The sequence below is a fragment of the Talpa occidentalis genome, unplaced genomic scaffold (genome assembly GCF_014898055.3).
Source record: "Talpa occidentalis isolate TD23 unplaced genomic scaffold, MPIMG_talOcc4v2.1 talOcc4.6, whole genome shotgun sequence".
Taxonomy (NCBI): domain Eukaryota; kingdom Metazoa; phylum Chordata; class Mammalia; order Eulipotyphla; family Talpidae; genus Talpa; species Talpa occidentalis.
In genome coordinates, this window is record NW_023604972.1 from 129,622,222 (window position 1) to 129,635,713 (window position 13,492).

The window sequence follows — 13,492 nt, forward strand, 5'->3', positions numbered from 1 at the left end:
CTGTTGGGTATTTGTGGTACCACCAACATTCTCCTCTGTGGGGATCTAGACCCAAAACTCTATGATCACAGTGCACTTCATGAGGTCAGTCCAGTCCCAGGGGTGGGGGAAGGGAATGCCATCCTATTTACTTTCCTTGTCCTTTTCACTCAGGATCTAGAAAGTTCTGTGGCAGTTCCCAGCTCTTCCATCACATTTCCCCTCAATCAAGTGTATGTTTCTCCACTTTTTAACTCTCCCCTCCCCAGATTAAGTCAATATCACACTGTTTGTATCCTCATCCCAGATGGCTGTCTCCTAACATTTCTCTTCACCCACATCCTGTGCAATGAAATGTGACTTGCCTCCATGACACTCCTTCGTCCCCTCATTGCAACCTGTGCTGTGTCTCCAGTATCTAAGAGATGTTAGTTTTCCTCAAACCATAGGCTTCCCAGGTGTAGTGTTTCTCTGATTAACTATTAGTGGAATTTCTGAATAGAGAAGCATGAAAACTCCTGCCACCATTTAGTTGCTGATTGGGAAACCTATTTTACTGGGGTTTCAAACACCTCCAAAAAGCTTCAAAATTCCAAAATAGTTTCTTTGAAATTTGTTTTTCTCGTGGAAAATTATGGTAAAAGATAGAGCCAACAATTTTACACAGGTTCAATGTGAAAATTAAAATTGCTATTTCACAGTCTAGTAGGACACGGGATAATGTCTCTTAACCCAACAAAGAAATAATGTATTCTAAACCAATGATAGATTAATGCACTATTTTCCAGGCAAAGGGGAGATGAAAGAAAACTCAGACTTAATTGAGGTCTTTTTTACTTTAAAGATTTTAATTATGCACACAAGAACTGGGGTGTAGGCCAGAAGTGTAAAGGGTGAGAAGACTCACCAGAGATAGAGAGGGGTGAGCAGAAAAGGTGGATCTATTGAAATATACTGTGGAGGGGTGCAGCAGGCAAGACAGGAGGTCTGTTGTGCCTTGTGGATAGGCTCCCGGGCCGGGGATCAGACTCATGACACTGTGGCTGGTGATAGCTTGATAGCGCTGAGACTTAACCCCTGAGTCACAGGGAGGCCCAAAATCTACTTTTCATGAATTCTCAGAAGAGTCCCCTTGGACTCTTCCCATCAGGCAAATAAACACAAGTAAAATTATTGCTAGGGCCTATTATTAGGGCATGATAGAATTCAGGTGATTGAGTTGGCAGGCAAGATTTCCTTCATGGGGCCTCTGCGTGGTGTTTGAGCTAGCATCATGTAAGCCTTATAGAGAGCTAATTAGACCAAATACTTTGGGTAGTTTTTTGTAAGCATAGGTTTAGTGTGTATTTTTAATCAGCTGGGGGTGGGGTGGGGGAAGGAGGGGGGGAGATGAGGGGACACAGACAAGGGAGGGGGTGGGGGAACACACATGGAAAGAAGAGTGAACATTACTGAATTACACCACTAACGGGAACAGTGGGCAGGAGGAGAGGCCCTACTGCACCTTGTGTGGGTTGGCTCCCTGGGCCGGGTATCAGAACTCAGGCCATAGCAGCAACGGTAGCGCTGTAGCACTTGAGCCTTAACCCGCTCGGCCACTGGGGAGACCCTGCTCACTAGCCGGCTTCTAAGGCTACTAGTACTTCTCTGGAGGTGAGCGCAACTGCTTTAGCAATGGTGCGCTGATATAAACGCCTCACACTCGGCATCTGCAGGTGTAGCCCATGTCCTGAGAGGGCAGTGAGGGGTAAACAACGTGGTCCAGGTACCTGCTCATTGGGAGCCTGCACTCAAGTAGGCCTACAAAGTTTACAGTCAGTGCGGCCAGTCACCGCCGCCAGCAGGTGCTAATAGGCCCTGTGGCCCCCGTCTGGGGGTGCAGACTCATGTGCACAGCCAGGAGCAGCCCTACAGTCTTCCTTCCATGGCAGGGCCTGGAGACGAGCGTGGACACCTTGCAGAGGACCGCACAGAAAGTCTTCTCTAGCGCCACGATGCCGAGATTGTGCAGCGAAGCTACTATGAGGTGCACAGGGAGCTCTTTGAAGGCATCCAGAAGTGGGAAGAGAGCTGGAGGCTCTTCCTGGAGTTTGAGGTACCGCCTTGTCCGCCTAGGTATTTAAAATATTTAATGTCTATTATATCATAGTCACTCCTGATCATTTCCTCAGCACATTTCCTATGACATCTTGACCTGTCCTCCTCAATGTAAATGAATTTACCCTTGATCAGAACATTCACTTAACTCATAAACAAGTAGATTTAAAAACATAACAAACTCAGAGAGATAATCCAGCCTGTTATTTCAAATCATTCACATACTAATCTCTGCACTATGCCTATACTAATGCTCTGCACAAATCTAAGTTCAAAAAATATCCACACCATAATTTGCAATCTATTTTTCCTTAATTCCCCATCATTACTAAAACTTTGTTAAATTCTTATTGGTAAAAGCATAACAAATACTTATTAAGGTGCCAGACACAATCTTAAAAAAAAAAGTAAGTTTCTTAAACCACTCAATTTGTTTCCTTGAAAATTGCATTTCCATAGTAAAGTTATATTTATAAATCTCTAGGGGAGGTACACACTTGCATGGCTCTACCAAAATATGTGTGATTGCCATAAACCATAATTCAAGATTTTAGGGTATGTTTTGCTATTCTCTTTTGATACCTACAAATTTATTTTTACTTTATTAGTCTTATCTTCCAGCTGTTGTTTTACTTTTTCAGTGCTTTTAATGTAGGATTTACATTTTCAGATTCATTTTAGGATGTTCAAAGTGAATTTTCCTTCATTTATTTTAATAGTTCCTTTCTTTTCTTTGGGCTTGTAATAACCTTTTCCTTCTTTTGTCACCTGCATCATCTGTTCTATTTTTATTGATCCCATTATGTTGGAGACTTAATGTTCCCCTTGACTCTAATAGATTAAGTTTTGGCTCAGAGCATACAATCAGGGTCCAGTTTTCCACATCATATATACCTGGCTAAGGCGACATCAAGTCCATAACATGGTTCCTTGTATCCTAAGCACTTCCAGAAGGTAACAATGATATAGGTATTTTGGTTCTGTTCCACCAGCGTATCCTCAGGGACATGTTTTCCTTTTATCATCAGGGGGCTTTCTGGGGACTGTAGGCTCCCTTTAAATATTGGGGGATTAGGGGCTCCCTGGTGGTGCAGGGGTTAAAGACAGCACTGTCAAGCTATTGCCAGACACTACAGCACGAGTTCAATTGCCAGCCGGCCAGGGAGCTATCCACGTGGTGCTGCAGACCTCTCCTGTCTTGCCCGCTGCTCCCCTCGGCAGTGTATTTCAGTCCGTCTGCCTGTTCTGCTCCCCAGTCTCTCTGATGAATCTTCACGCATGCGTGCATGCACATGCACACACACACACACACACCCGTACCTCTGGCTTACACCCCAGTTCTTGTATACATAAATCTTTAAAAAATGTATTGGGGAACCATAAAAGTGATACATTCAAATGTCATATATTTTCCTTAAATTGTCAACACTAATTCCATAGTTAACCCAAGGAGTCACAATCATTAGGCTGTATGGTATCTTCTTGAGTTATAGTCAGATTATTTATAGTATTAGGTGATCCATGGTGTCCAAGATTAGTTATTTTAAGCAGAGTCCACATCTTATAATTGACAATCAACCTTTAAAAAAATCTTTTAGATTTTTTTAATGCTTATATTTTTCAAATTATCCCCAGCTGCTTTCCTCAGAATATCCAGTGTCCCCAACCAAAATAATTTGTTCTCTAAGGTGCTAATCTTAGCCATCTGGGTACCCAATGAAAGAGCTGTAGTGCATGCATGTTAAATTGGGATTGCTTAATTTCAAAATTGCTAGTCAAATTTTGATCAATTTGAAATTTGGAGAAGGGTGCTGGCACATCTCTGGCAACAAGTTTTAAGTTCCCACATTCTGAGCTGCTGAGACATTAGGAATGAGATGGAAAGCTGCGTTATCAGTGAGTAATGAGAACATGATAGGTTCCCAGTGTGTCCTCTGTATTTTCACCATGGCTTCCCCTTTCCCTTGAAGTCAGAACATAGTGTCCATGAAACTGCAGTTAACATTTAGTGGGTGAATTTGGGGTACATGATATAAACTGTAGGTATGGCAAATGATCTGAGATCCTGCATACTGAATCAACATGAGGGGGAGCTATAACTTTGTTCATAGCTACAGTAAGATACTCAGAATTACAAATGGTAAGTTCTTGGTATGAACTTTATGCTGTTTGCAAATTGTCCCACATAATTGATCTCAACATATTACTTCTAACCCTAGATTTCCACCAGTCAATTATAGATTTCTCCTGTGTTCTGTTCCACAAGTAATTTGTTTAGACCTTTTAGCAATACTTGAGATGTTGTTAGTATAGATTTGTTTTCTTTAAAAAACCCAGGTCCCTGCTCTCCATCTGTCTTAGATTTGTCTTAGACTTTGTGCATGTAAATGGTTGCATTGATTATGTGAGCCTTATTTCATCACCTCTAAAATCATAAGCTTGTGTCCGCATTCACAAAATCCACTTGCATCCCATGCACTGGTAATGGACATATGACTGGTATAGAAAGCCACCATTTTGCTTGGCTCATGGTTATCGAGCCCCTCATTACATGGAGACTTAGTGAAACTCATCAATGGTACTGTTATATGCACATGTTATTACAGCGCCAAACAATTAACTTATCTAGCTTTAATATAAGTATTAATGGTCATAGGCTATTGGCCCCAGATGACAGATTAAGTATAGATTCTGTCCATATTGAAAATGGACATTTAGCTACTTATTCTATTCTGTCTAGTCATGCCTCATTTCTTAAAACTATGCCATTTTGTTTAAAAACCACCAATTTTTCCATATTGCCCATGTTTTTAACTAGTCATATTGACAAATGCAGCCATCTCTGTATCATTTGATAGTTATATTGTCACATAACATTATTGTGTTAGGTATTTAATAAGTCATGTTTGTTTCATAATTTATATAATAGTAGGGATAGTCTGTGTTGCAAGGAAAGAAAATTACATTTTGAAAAATATAGAACTTGGCACTGCATGTGGCAATAGTTCTTATGTATATTGTTACATAATAAAATAGGTTTGGAATAGTTTAGAAAGAGTTAAGTTACAAAATGGAATAGGTTAGGTCGTTCTGTGATGTAAAGTCTAACCTATTTGCCATCGGTAGTGGTGTCCCAGGGGACTTCTAAGGATAGAAGTTATCATGAAAGTGGAGATGGTGTAGTTTATCGCAAATATTCTGGCTTAACTAGAGTAATATATTATTCCTTTTGGGGAATCAATAAGTGTCTCATTAAATATATTGATTTAGGTATGGTGTTTGCTTTGTAAGAATACTTTTACAGGGTCTTTTCTCTTTCTACCTCATAATCGTAAGACTTCATAATCTCCTATTTTACCTACTTATCTCTCCAATGCACTTGTTGGGTCTGTGTGTAAAGAAGCATCTTAATCTCTCATTATCTGCTAGACTATCTAAAACAGTCCTACCTCTGCAGGAAATGGGAGTTTCTTCTAACTACATGTTTAGTTCTTCAGAGCATCGATATTAAATTGGATGTGTACACTTCTCAACAATGGGGTTTAAATATTTTTCTTTAATCATATCTTATTACCATGGTCATATGCAAAGTTGGGGTGATAGATCATAGCCTTGCCCAATCTATTATTAAAGTCAAATATTCACTTTAATAATGCAAATTATTTTGTGCCATTAGCCAAGGATCAGTGGTAGTGATGATAGGTACTCAGAGGAAGTATACATGGGAGATGTAGCTATTCTAGAACCGATTCCTCAAGATGCAGGTAAAGAAGCAGAGGTGTTTGTGCCATTGACTTATAAACACATATCCCCCCCAATATCTGGGGATACAAATGGGTAACTAGTCTCCAGCCTCAAAGTGAGCAAGAACAGAAATTTGGGTGAGTCTGTAAGTGATCATAAAATTTGCAATGGGTTTTGGTGTGGGCACACAGTCTATGCATTCACCAACTTATTTTATAATAAAATGTTAGTCCACAAAATAAATTAAATCAGTTATTGCAATATGTGTACATATACACTTATTCAGTAAGCCAAGGAAAAGATAAAACTAAGTACCTGGATGCTTTGCTATATGTGCCATTATAGAGTCTAATAGGGGATGTTGATCAGGATCTTTGTTGGTTCATGTGAAGTTTCCCACTGCTTCATCAGTTTCCCTCTGTCCTTGATTTCGCTATTGATTAAAGGTTTCCCAGCAAGGGGTTGGTGCTCATGATGAAGGGTAGAATGGAGATACTGGAACCGATGATACTGGTAAATCCTCAGTTGCAATAAGGTGGCCAGAATGGCGATCAGGGAAGAAGTGGAGGATGTCACAAATGGTAGATCTGTATTCTGACCAGCTTGTAACATTCCATTTGGGAGCAACTATACAATCGCAATTGCTGGTGCTATGTATCCATAGCTGCAATGAGTATGAAATCCAATAATTATTAATAAGAAAATAGTGTGGCCACACCGACACACTAAGCAATACTTATAGGGTTCAAGATGCATAATGGGTTTGTGCCTCTAGTTCTCATTCATTCTGGTTGCTTTCTTTGGCTATTCAAAGAAATCTATACCTATTATAGCTGTCATGGTGAATGTTGTCTTAAGCATACATAATGGCCTGCACCACACTAGGTGAGGATACCATATGTAAATGTGTCCACTGCTAAATTTCCTGCCATCAGATACAGATTAAAAATTGATATTTTTAGTGCCTGGATATACTTGGATCATGTGTTGAGATATGGTGTTCTGTATGCCTGAAGATGTTAGAGACATCAGGATATTTTACTGTTACTAGAACGTTTTCTTTGTTAACCTAGTAGTCTTTATTAGTGGTGGGGCTTTCATATTTCCCCAAAAGAATATTGATTAGATATATAGATATATCTATATGTGCATGGGTTTAATATTGTTTTAAATTTGTAATTTTAATTGTTTTTAGCTTCTGGTCTATTTGGGGTATAATAATTTTTGAGTACCTGCAATATTCATTAGAAGTCTTTCCATCCCTTCTATATCTATGAATTGCTTTAGTTCATGATTTCATATCTAGGTTGTTGTAAGAAATCTAAAATTTTGCTATCGCAGGCTATTATGCATTTTAATTGATCCAGAGGTGATTGGTTGTAGGCTAACTGGACTAAAGAAAAGGGCAAAATGTGGAACATCCAATCTTGTATTATTTTCCCTCTAAAGTGGGTTCCTTGGTCTGATTTCTATGATGGTTGGGGTGCCTTAGCAAGCAATCCAGATTACTAATAGATTTTTTTTTTTTTATCACTTTCCCTGCAAAGGTAGGGAGCATATAGTTTATATAGGCTCCTTGCTGATAACAAACAATTTGCATAATTCGGAAGAGTCCTGTTAGCTATGACCTGATCTGGAACATTCATTAATCCACAAACTTTAAACTTCTGGTAATTCCCACATCTTTTAATTTGCAATTGGAGTATTTGGACATAAATACATGTTTTCTCATACCATCTACACCAGCATGATCTGTCAAGAATTGCATGGGTACTTCAAGTAATTGGCTTATCTGTTTGCTGGAGTATTTCATTCTCCTCCTTTACGGATGACTTTATCATTCTTGAGTAAAGACAAACCCAATTTAAAATAATCTAAGATAAATTGTGTGACGCCTTCCCTGATTAGTCTTCCAGATGGGTTTGCCTACCTGGTTATTAAATTTGGTTCCATCCGAGTCATTCTTCTGATGTACATAGGCATGTGTGATGAATATACAGATATAAGCCAGGGCTGTTTTCTGCCATACGTATGTCATCAGTTCCTAATTTTCAGTCATTTATCCATCTTATTACTGACCAAATAGCTATCCCATTATTTACTCCCTATAAGTGCACGAAAAAAAGATAACTCATTCTGTTTTTTTAACAGATTGTTCCATTGCCAATTTGATGACCATTAGTTCAGGATAGTGGTGTACATTCTCTGTAACCTGGTTCTGTCAGGGTTAGGTCAGTCTTCAAGACCACGGTCTGTCAGCACATGTCAGATGGTGTCACAGTGGCTGCTCCAACTATAAACAATTACATACCACACATCACAATATCATACATTATTAAATATTGTGGGTCAGGACATTTGATTTTGCCCACTGCTTGAGCTTGGATAGGATCACCCTTTGGGAACTCTTACCAATCTATTGGCATTGCCAACATTTCCTCAGTTAATACACAGGGTCAATTATCTTAAAGTCAGGAGTCTGTTTTACCCAATCCAGAATAAGCTGGTGGAATTGATATGTAGTTGCTTTATTTTTCTGTTAATAGCTATGTATTTTCATACAAGAACTTCTTAGTCCAACACTCAGGCAAAATGTGGGGTCCTGTGGTGTTTTAGTCCACAGGAATTATGATTCAATCCCTTGTGAATGACAATGTGTATTTGGGGTTCTCTTTCACTGGTGCTAATGTTAAAAATTCTGACATGATTTTTCAAATAAGTGCTATGTGCCTTTGATACAACTAGGGAATTTAGATGTTATTTCCACGTGTTAGAATTTTTTTTTTTTTTTGACACTAGAAAACGCTTATCATTTCTTCTGTGCTTCCTTTTTTGGGAGGAATTGATAGGCAGATCTACTTTGGAGATGACTGGGTCTGGTATTTTCCTATGTTCAGGGACCAAAATATTCCCAGACACTGTAGTTTGGGGCCTTTCAACCTTGTCTGGATTGACTGTGTATCCTGAGCGAACAGGATTCATTTAACTATCTTGAGCCTAGTCTGTTCATCCAAGTTCTCAATCACAAAACCAATTAATAGTTTTTGCATGTTTTCTCTAAAAAGTCTGAATGTCTTGTTTTTGGGATTGTGGGCTAGACCTGAGCTGATAAAGTATTCTTGTGATAAACTAAATCTGATGTTGTCTGCCTTCGATGTGAATGCGGGCATAGGTATGCTCTTACCAAGTGGTGCAGCAAAGATCAGGTAAGTGTCACCGGCAATAACAACTATGTCAGTGGTGAGAGTTACTAATGCTGCCTGTATCTGGGCATGTTCCTTCAATTGTGGGAGCTTTTGTTTCTATAATCTACTATAAATTTATAGGCTCTCTCTGGTTTTTAACCAGATTGGATTTTTAGTAGGCATTATAATTTGTTCCTTTAGGAGTCTGAGTTTTCCTCTCAATTTAAGGATGTCCTCACTTAGGATTGAATTGGGATATATTTGTAAAACCTGCAGTGCATTTACCTCCTAATCCCTTGATCATCCCTATTGTATGATTCAGGTTTTCCAAATTAGTACAATGCCCTGGTATCACTTTGGATCTAGTATCCAAAAGCATAGTAGCAGATGTAGTGTTTGTATTTACATAAGGGTCTCTATGGCCAGTGTAATATATGGACAGTTGTCACTTACTTGGGCCAGGAGACAGACTGCTGAGTCCATATAGGGGATTCATGGGCCTTTCTCTCCCTTACTTCTCAATGGCTCCTCTCTTATTGAAGTTAGGTTTTATAGAGGGATTATTCAGGGCACATTTGGGGTTGTCCCCCCAAGTTGGATATTTCCATTTCTTTGTCATTGTCAATACTTCATATTATTCCTATAGTGATTTTTGTTTTCAGTTTGGATCAAATGCTGGTTGTCTAAATGGTCTCTGCCAAGAAGACATTATGGGTCTTGTTAACTATTTATATTAGAGTGTAGGTCTATTTTGTCTATATGTTAGTGTTAAAACTATAGCTATTATCTTGATTTAGTTCCTTAGCTATTCTGATTAAGTCTGTAAATAGTGCTATTCTGTCCCATGGGGTGTAACTTAAAGATGACCTTTTAAATCTATTACTTGTAGTGGTGAGGGCATCGGTACTTTATTATAAATCATAGTCAATTGTTAATAGTGAAATTTAATGTTAGTGGCTTACCCAGCTGTTTCCATGGAGATGTTTTAAGGCAGAGACTATATTAGGTGTAGGCCATCTATACCTCCAGGCAGGTGCTACCTAGGCAAACAAAGATCCATATATAGATATTAGTATAATTGTTTCCAAATACTCTTGATTAAAATTAGCATCAGTAGTAATGGGTCCAAATTTTACAATATCTGCTACTGAGAGGATAAAGTTTTGTCTTTTGTACCATAAATCTAATAGCCACTCTGTTTCTGTATTCAAATCAGTTTGTGGGAATTCCATTCTAATTTATAATTTCTAATCATTTCTCATTTAGTGACAGTTTCACATGAATATTTGTCTATTGGTCGTCATCTATTCTCGTGTGCTAGCTTCTATTAGGACAAAGTCACAGGGTTGTAACAATCATTATCTATGGGCTGTGAATTGGTAGCCGTAGGAGTAAAAGAGTCTGGGTTTCTTCCCACTCTGGAGATTACCTAATAAGAGCACTGGAATTACTTTATTTTTCTTAATAAAGAATATACCTCACTGGGTAGGATGACTAGTCTAACCTCTAGAATTTTCTTTTTTCTGGACTAGGTGTTCAAAGATCTCAAGGGATCCTCAGAAATTAAGGATCCCTAAATCACTGAGCAATTTTGGTAGGGTTAATGAGCACATGCTAGTCTCCGCCCACCTTTCAGAACAGGTTTATCAATTTTGTTCATTACAGATTGTTTAAACTTACTATATCATTTATAAAATAGCCTCCTACTAAATTTATAAAGTTTATCAGATTTTGGCTTATTATATGTATCAAGCTGTATTTCACATTTGACAATAATACAGCACTAACCGATATTATTTTATAATGGATTGTTAATTACACACATTGTTTTGTCCATAGAAAATTTTGCTCAGAGACTGGGATTCTTTGCAAATAATCTATTAAATGCAGGTTTACAGCAGGAATTATCGCTGTAAATTATATTTAAATGAGTTAAAGAAATACAGCTTGGGCCTCCCCTGGTGGCGCAGTGGTTGAGCGCTGGGCTGCGAGGCTGCAAGCAGCCTCTGCAGCACTGGTTTGATCCCAGGCCGCCGGGTGAGGGTCCCACATGGCACACAGACCTCTCCTGCCTTGCCCGCTGCTCCCCTCAGCAGTGTACTTCGGTCCTTCTGCCTGTTCTGCTCCCCACTCTATCTCTGGTGAATTCTCTTGCCCTACCATGCTTCTGACTGTAACCAGTGCTTGTATAAATAAATAAAATCTTAAAAAAAAATTAAATTCTTTAAAATAAAAAAAAATACAGGTTTAAGTTTACCTTTCTACATGCTGGTTCTTTGAATAGTCATCTTCACCAACAAAGTGCTGATATCCAGCTTTCAGTACAAATCAAAATTACCATGTTGCTATAGCATGGAGCCAGCAGAATGAAGGCACTAATGTGGTTGAGTGAGGCTCTCCTCACAGCCACTGCATGGATTTTTTACTGATGGCTGCACAGTAGCCTTGCGACGACAGGAGCTGGTATCCCAAAGACTCCAAAGAGCTCATTAATAAGCAAAGTGTAGCATTTCCTAGGTTAAATCACTCTTAGTAATTCTTACAAATTCTTGGTAGTAATTTAAATTTCCATTATGTATGCACTTACACTACTTGAGTTCATCAAAATAGCCTAACAATTGGGAAGACATCATTCTGACATGCCCCCCTTGATTGAAACAAATTCACCCTTAGAGAAAAACAATTTTCACTTGGGATTTAAGATATGAGGTGCCTAAATCAAGGATTATGAGATAACATGAACTGCCCCCCTCTATCTTCCTGTGAATACTCAATTCTATTAATCCTCTTTCTAATATTGTCTTTCCATTCTAGAAGACTTCAAGATAGTAAACAAGTTAAATGCCCTATAGAAACCCCATATCTCCCCTTCACCTCATTAAGAGAGGTCTCTGTATGGGCCCCTTTGAAAACACAAGAACAACTTTACCCTGAACTAGTCATTTTGTAAGCTTTAGAATACAAGTTTCTACAATTGCTAAAATATTAAAATGCCCTTCATCTCCCACCACTAGCCTATGCTCCTTTTGAGTTGTTTTCTGTTGACAGGTGAATTGAATATAAAGAATTATAAAATCTTCCATTCACTTCACCTGTAGGTACCGACACAATGACCACCACCTGTTTCATAGAAGTAGGTAAAAAAACCAAAAAGTTTTCTAGGCAACTGGACACACTGATTCATGTTGACCAACAGATAATTTGCCTTGTCCTAGCCAGAACTATTTTTATAGTAGCTGAGTCCCTTGCACAGAAAATTTAGAGCATTTCTTGAGGACATAAGCCCCCCATCTCTTCAACTTAAATGGGGTTCATTCAGAAAACTCTTCTCTAACTCAGATCTTGTCTCAAGAGTGGCAAGTAGCTGGAAACAATTTGCCAAGCCAGTCAGAATGGGGAAGCCCTGCATGAGTCAGCACCTCCTGTTTGTAGTGGCTGAAGCAATGAGCCATGGCAGCACACCAGGGTTTACTCATTCATGCTACTGAGGCACTGAATTTACATCTCCCTACAGCTGATATGGTAGACCAACTTCCCCAGGCAGAGATGAAAGGGACTTCCAGCATCTTCAAAGGGTGAATTTCCCTTGGGGAACTCCCTCAGGTCACTAACTGGAGTATCAGCCATCACAGTGCTCTCACTGGGGAGATCAGGTAACTGGTCATCACTATGTCCTGCCAATTGGGTAAGTCTCACCGTGTTTTATCCTGGGCTCTTTCTCCTTTTCATCTGTCATCTGGGCTGAGGTAATATGACTATCTGGAGTTCCAGAAAGGAGGTTAAGTGTGGTTCTTGCTGAATTCAGTGCTAAAATAGACAAATAGACTAGGTTGAGCAAAAGAACTGAGATTAGAGCATCTGTTACTACTTTCTGTTGTGATTCTGTTTCTAATTATGGGATCCTCTGTCTGTTGGGCCCAAGTTTCATTGGGACTGCTTACAGCTCTGAATGCATAACAAAGAAAATGCTCTTATTGTAACACCACCTGGCCTACGGAGAATCTCAGGAATGATGGTCTTTAATGGGCCTTGAGCCATAATACTATTTTACAACCAAAACTGTTTAGTGAAAGGACAGGTAAATGGGATGAACTTCTCCTAAGTGTAAAGCTGTATGATTTTATAATGAAGATGTTGAGAGGGGAAATGGTATACATAATGTATAGTGAGCAAAAAATAGTGAGGGTCTTGCTGTCTGACTCTAAGATTCCTCACCAGAAAGCAGAGGATTGCCTTGAAATGCATTTGTTCTTCAAGATGAGGTTGATAATGAACCTCCTTCTTTGGGAATGACCAGGGTTGGTACTCTCCAGTACTCTCCTTAATTAACCAGATTTAACCACAAAGTTTCTCCTCTACTCTAGAGATGGAAATTGTGGATTATTATATATTGAAGCTGATAGAAAGAGTGGAACCACTGGGTTTTATTTTCAAGTTCCACAACTCCTGTGGCAGACAAATGAGCATAGACTTATTTTACTCTCAGA

General features: G+C 39.0%; 1 long non-coding RNA gene across 2 annotated transcripts in view; it reads right to left on the bottom strand.

Annotated features, from left to right (window-relative positions):
• Positions 1 to 2,014: 2,014 nt before the first annotated feature.
• The window catches only part of LOC119260963 (uncharacterized), a 39,547-nt gene continuing 28,069 nt past the window's right edge, over positions 2,015 to 13,492 (bottom strand). Inside the window, exons 2-6 of one of the 2 annotated variants that reach the window (XR_005128868.1) lie at positions 12,702 to 12,812; positions 9,968 to 10,045; positions 7,751 to 7,925; positions 6,136 to 6,484; positions 2,015 to 2,090 (exon numbers count right to left, since the gene is read on the bottom strand). This is a non-coding gene — a long non-coding RNA (uncharacterized LOC119260963). The remainder of the gene's footprint in view (positions 2,091 to 6,135; positions 6,485 to 7,750; positions 7,926 to 9,967; positions 10,046 to 12,701; positions 12,813 to 13,492) is intronic. The other variant, XR_005128869.1, reaches the window with a different exon arrangement.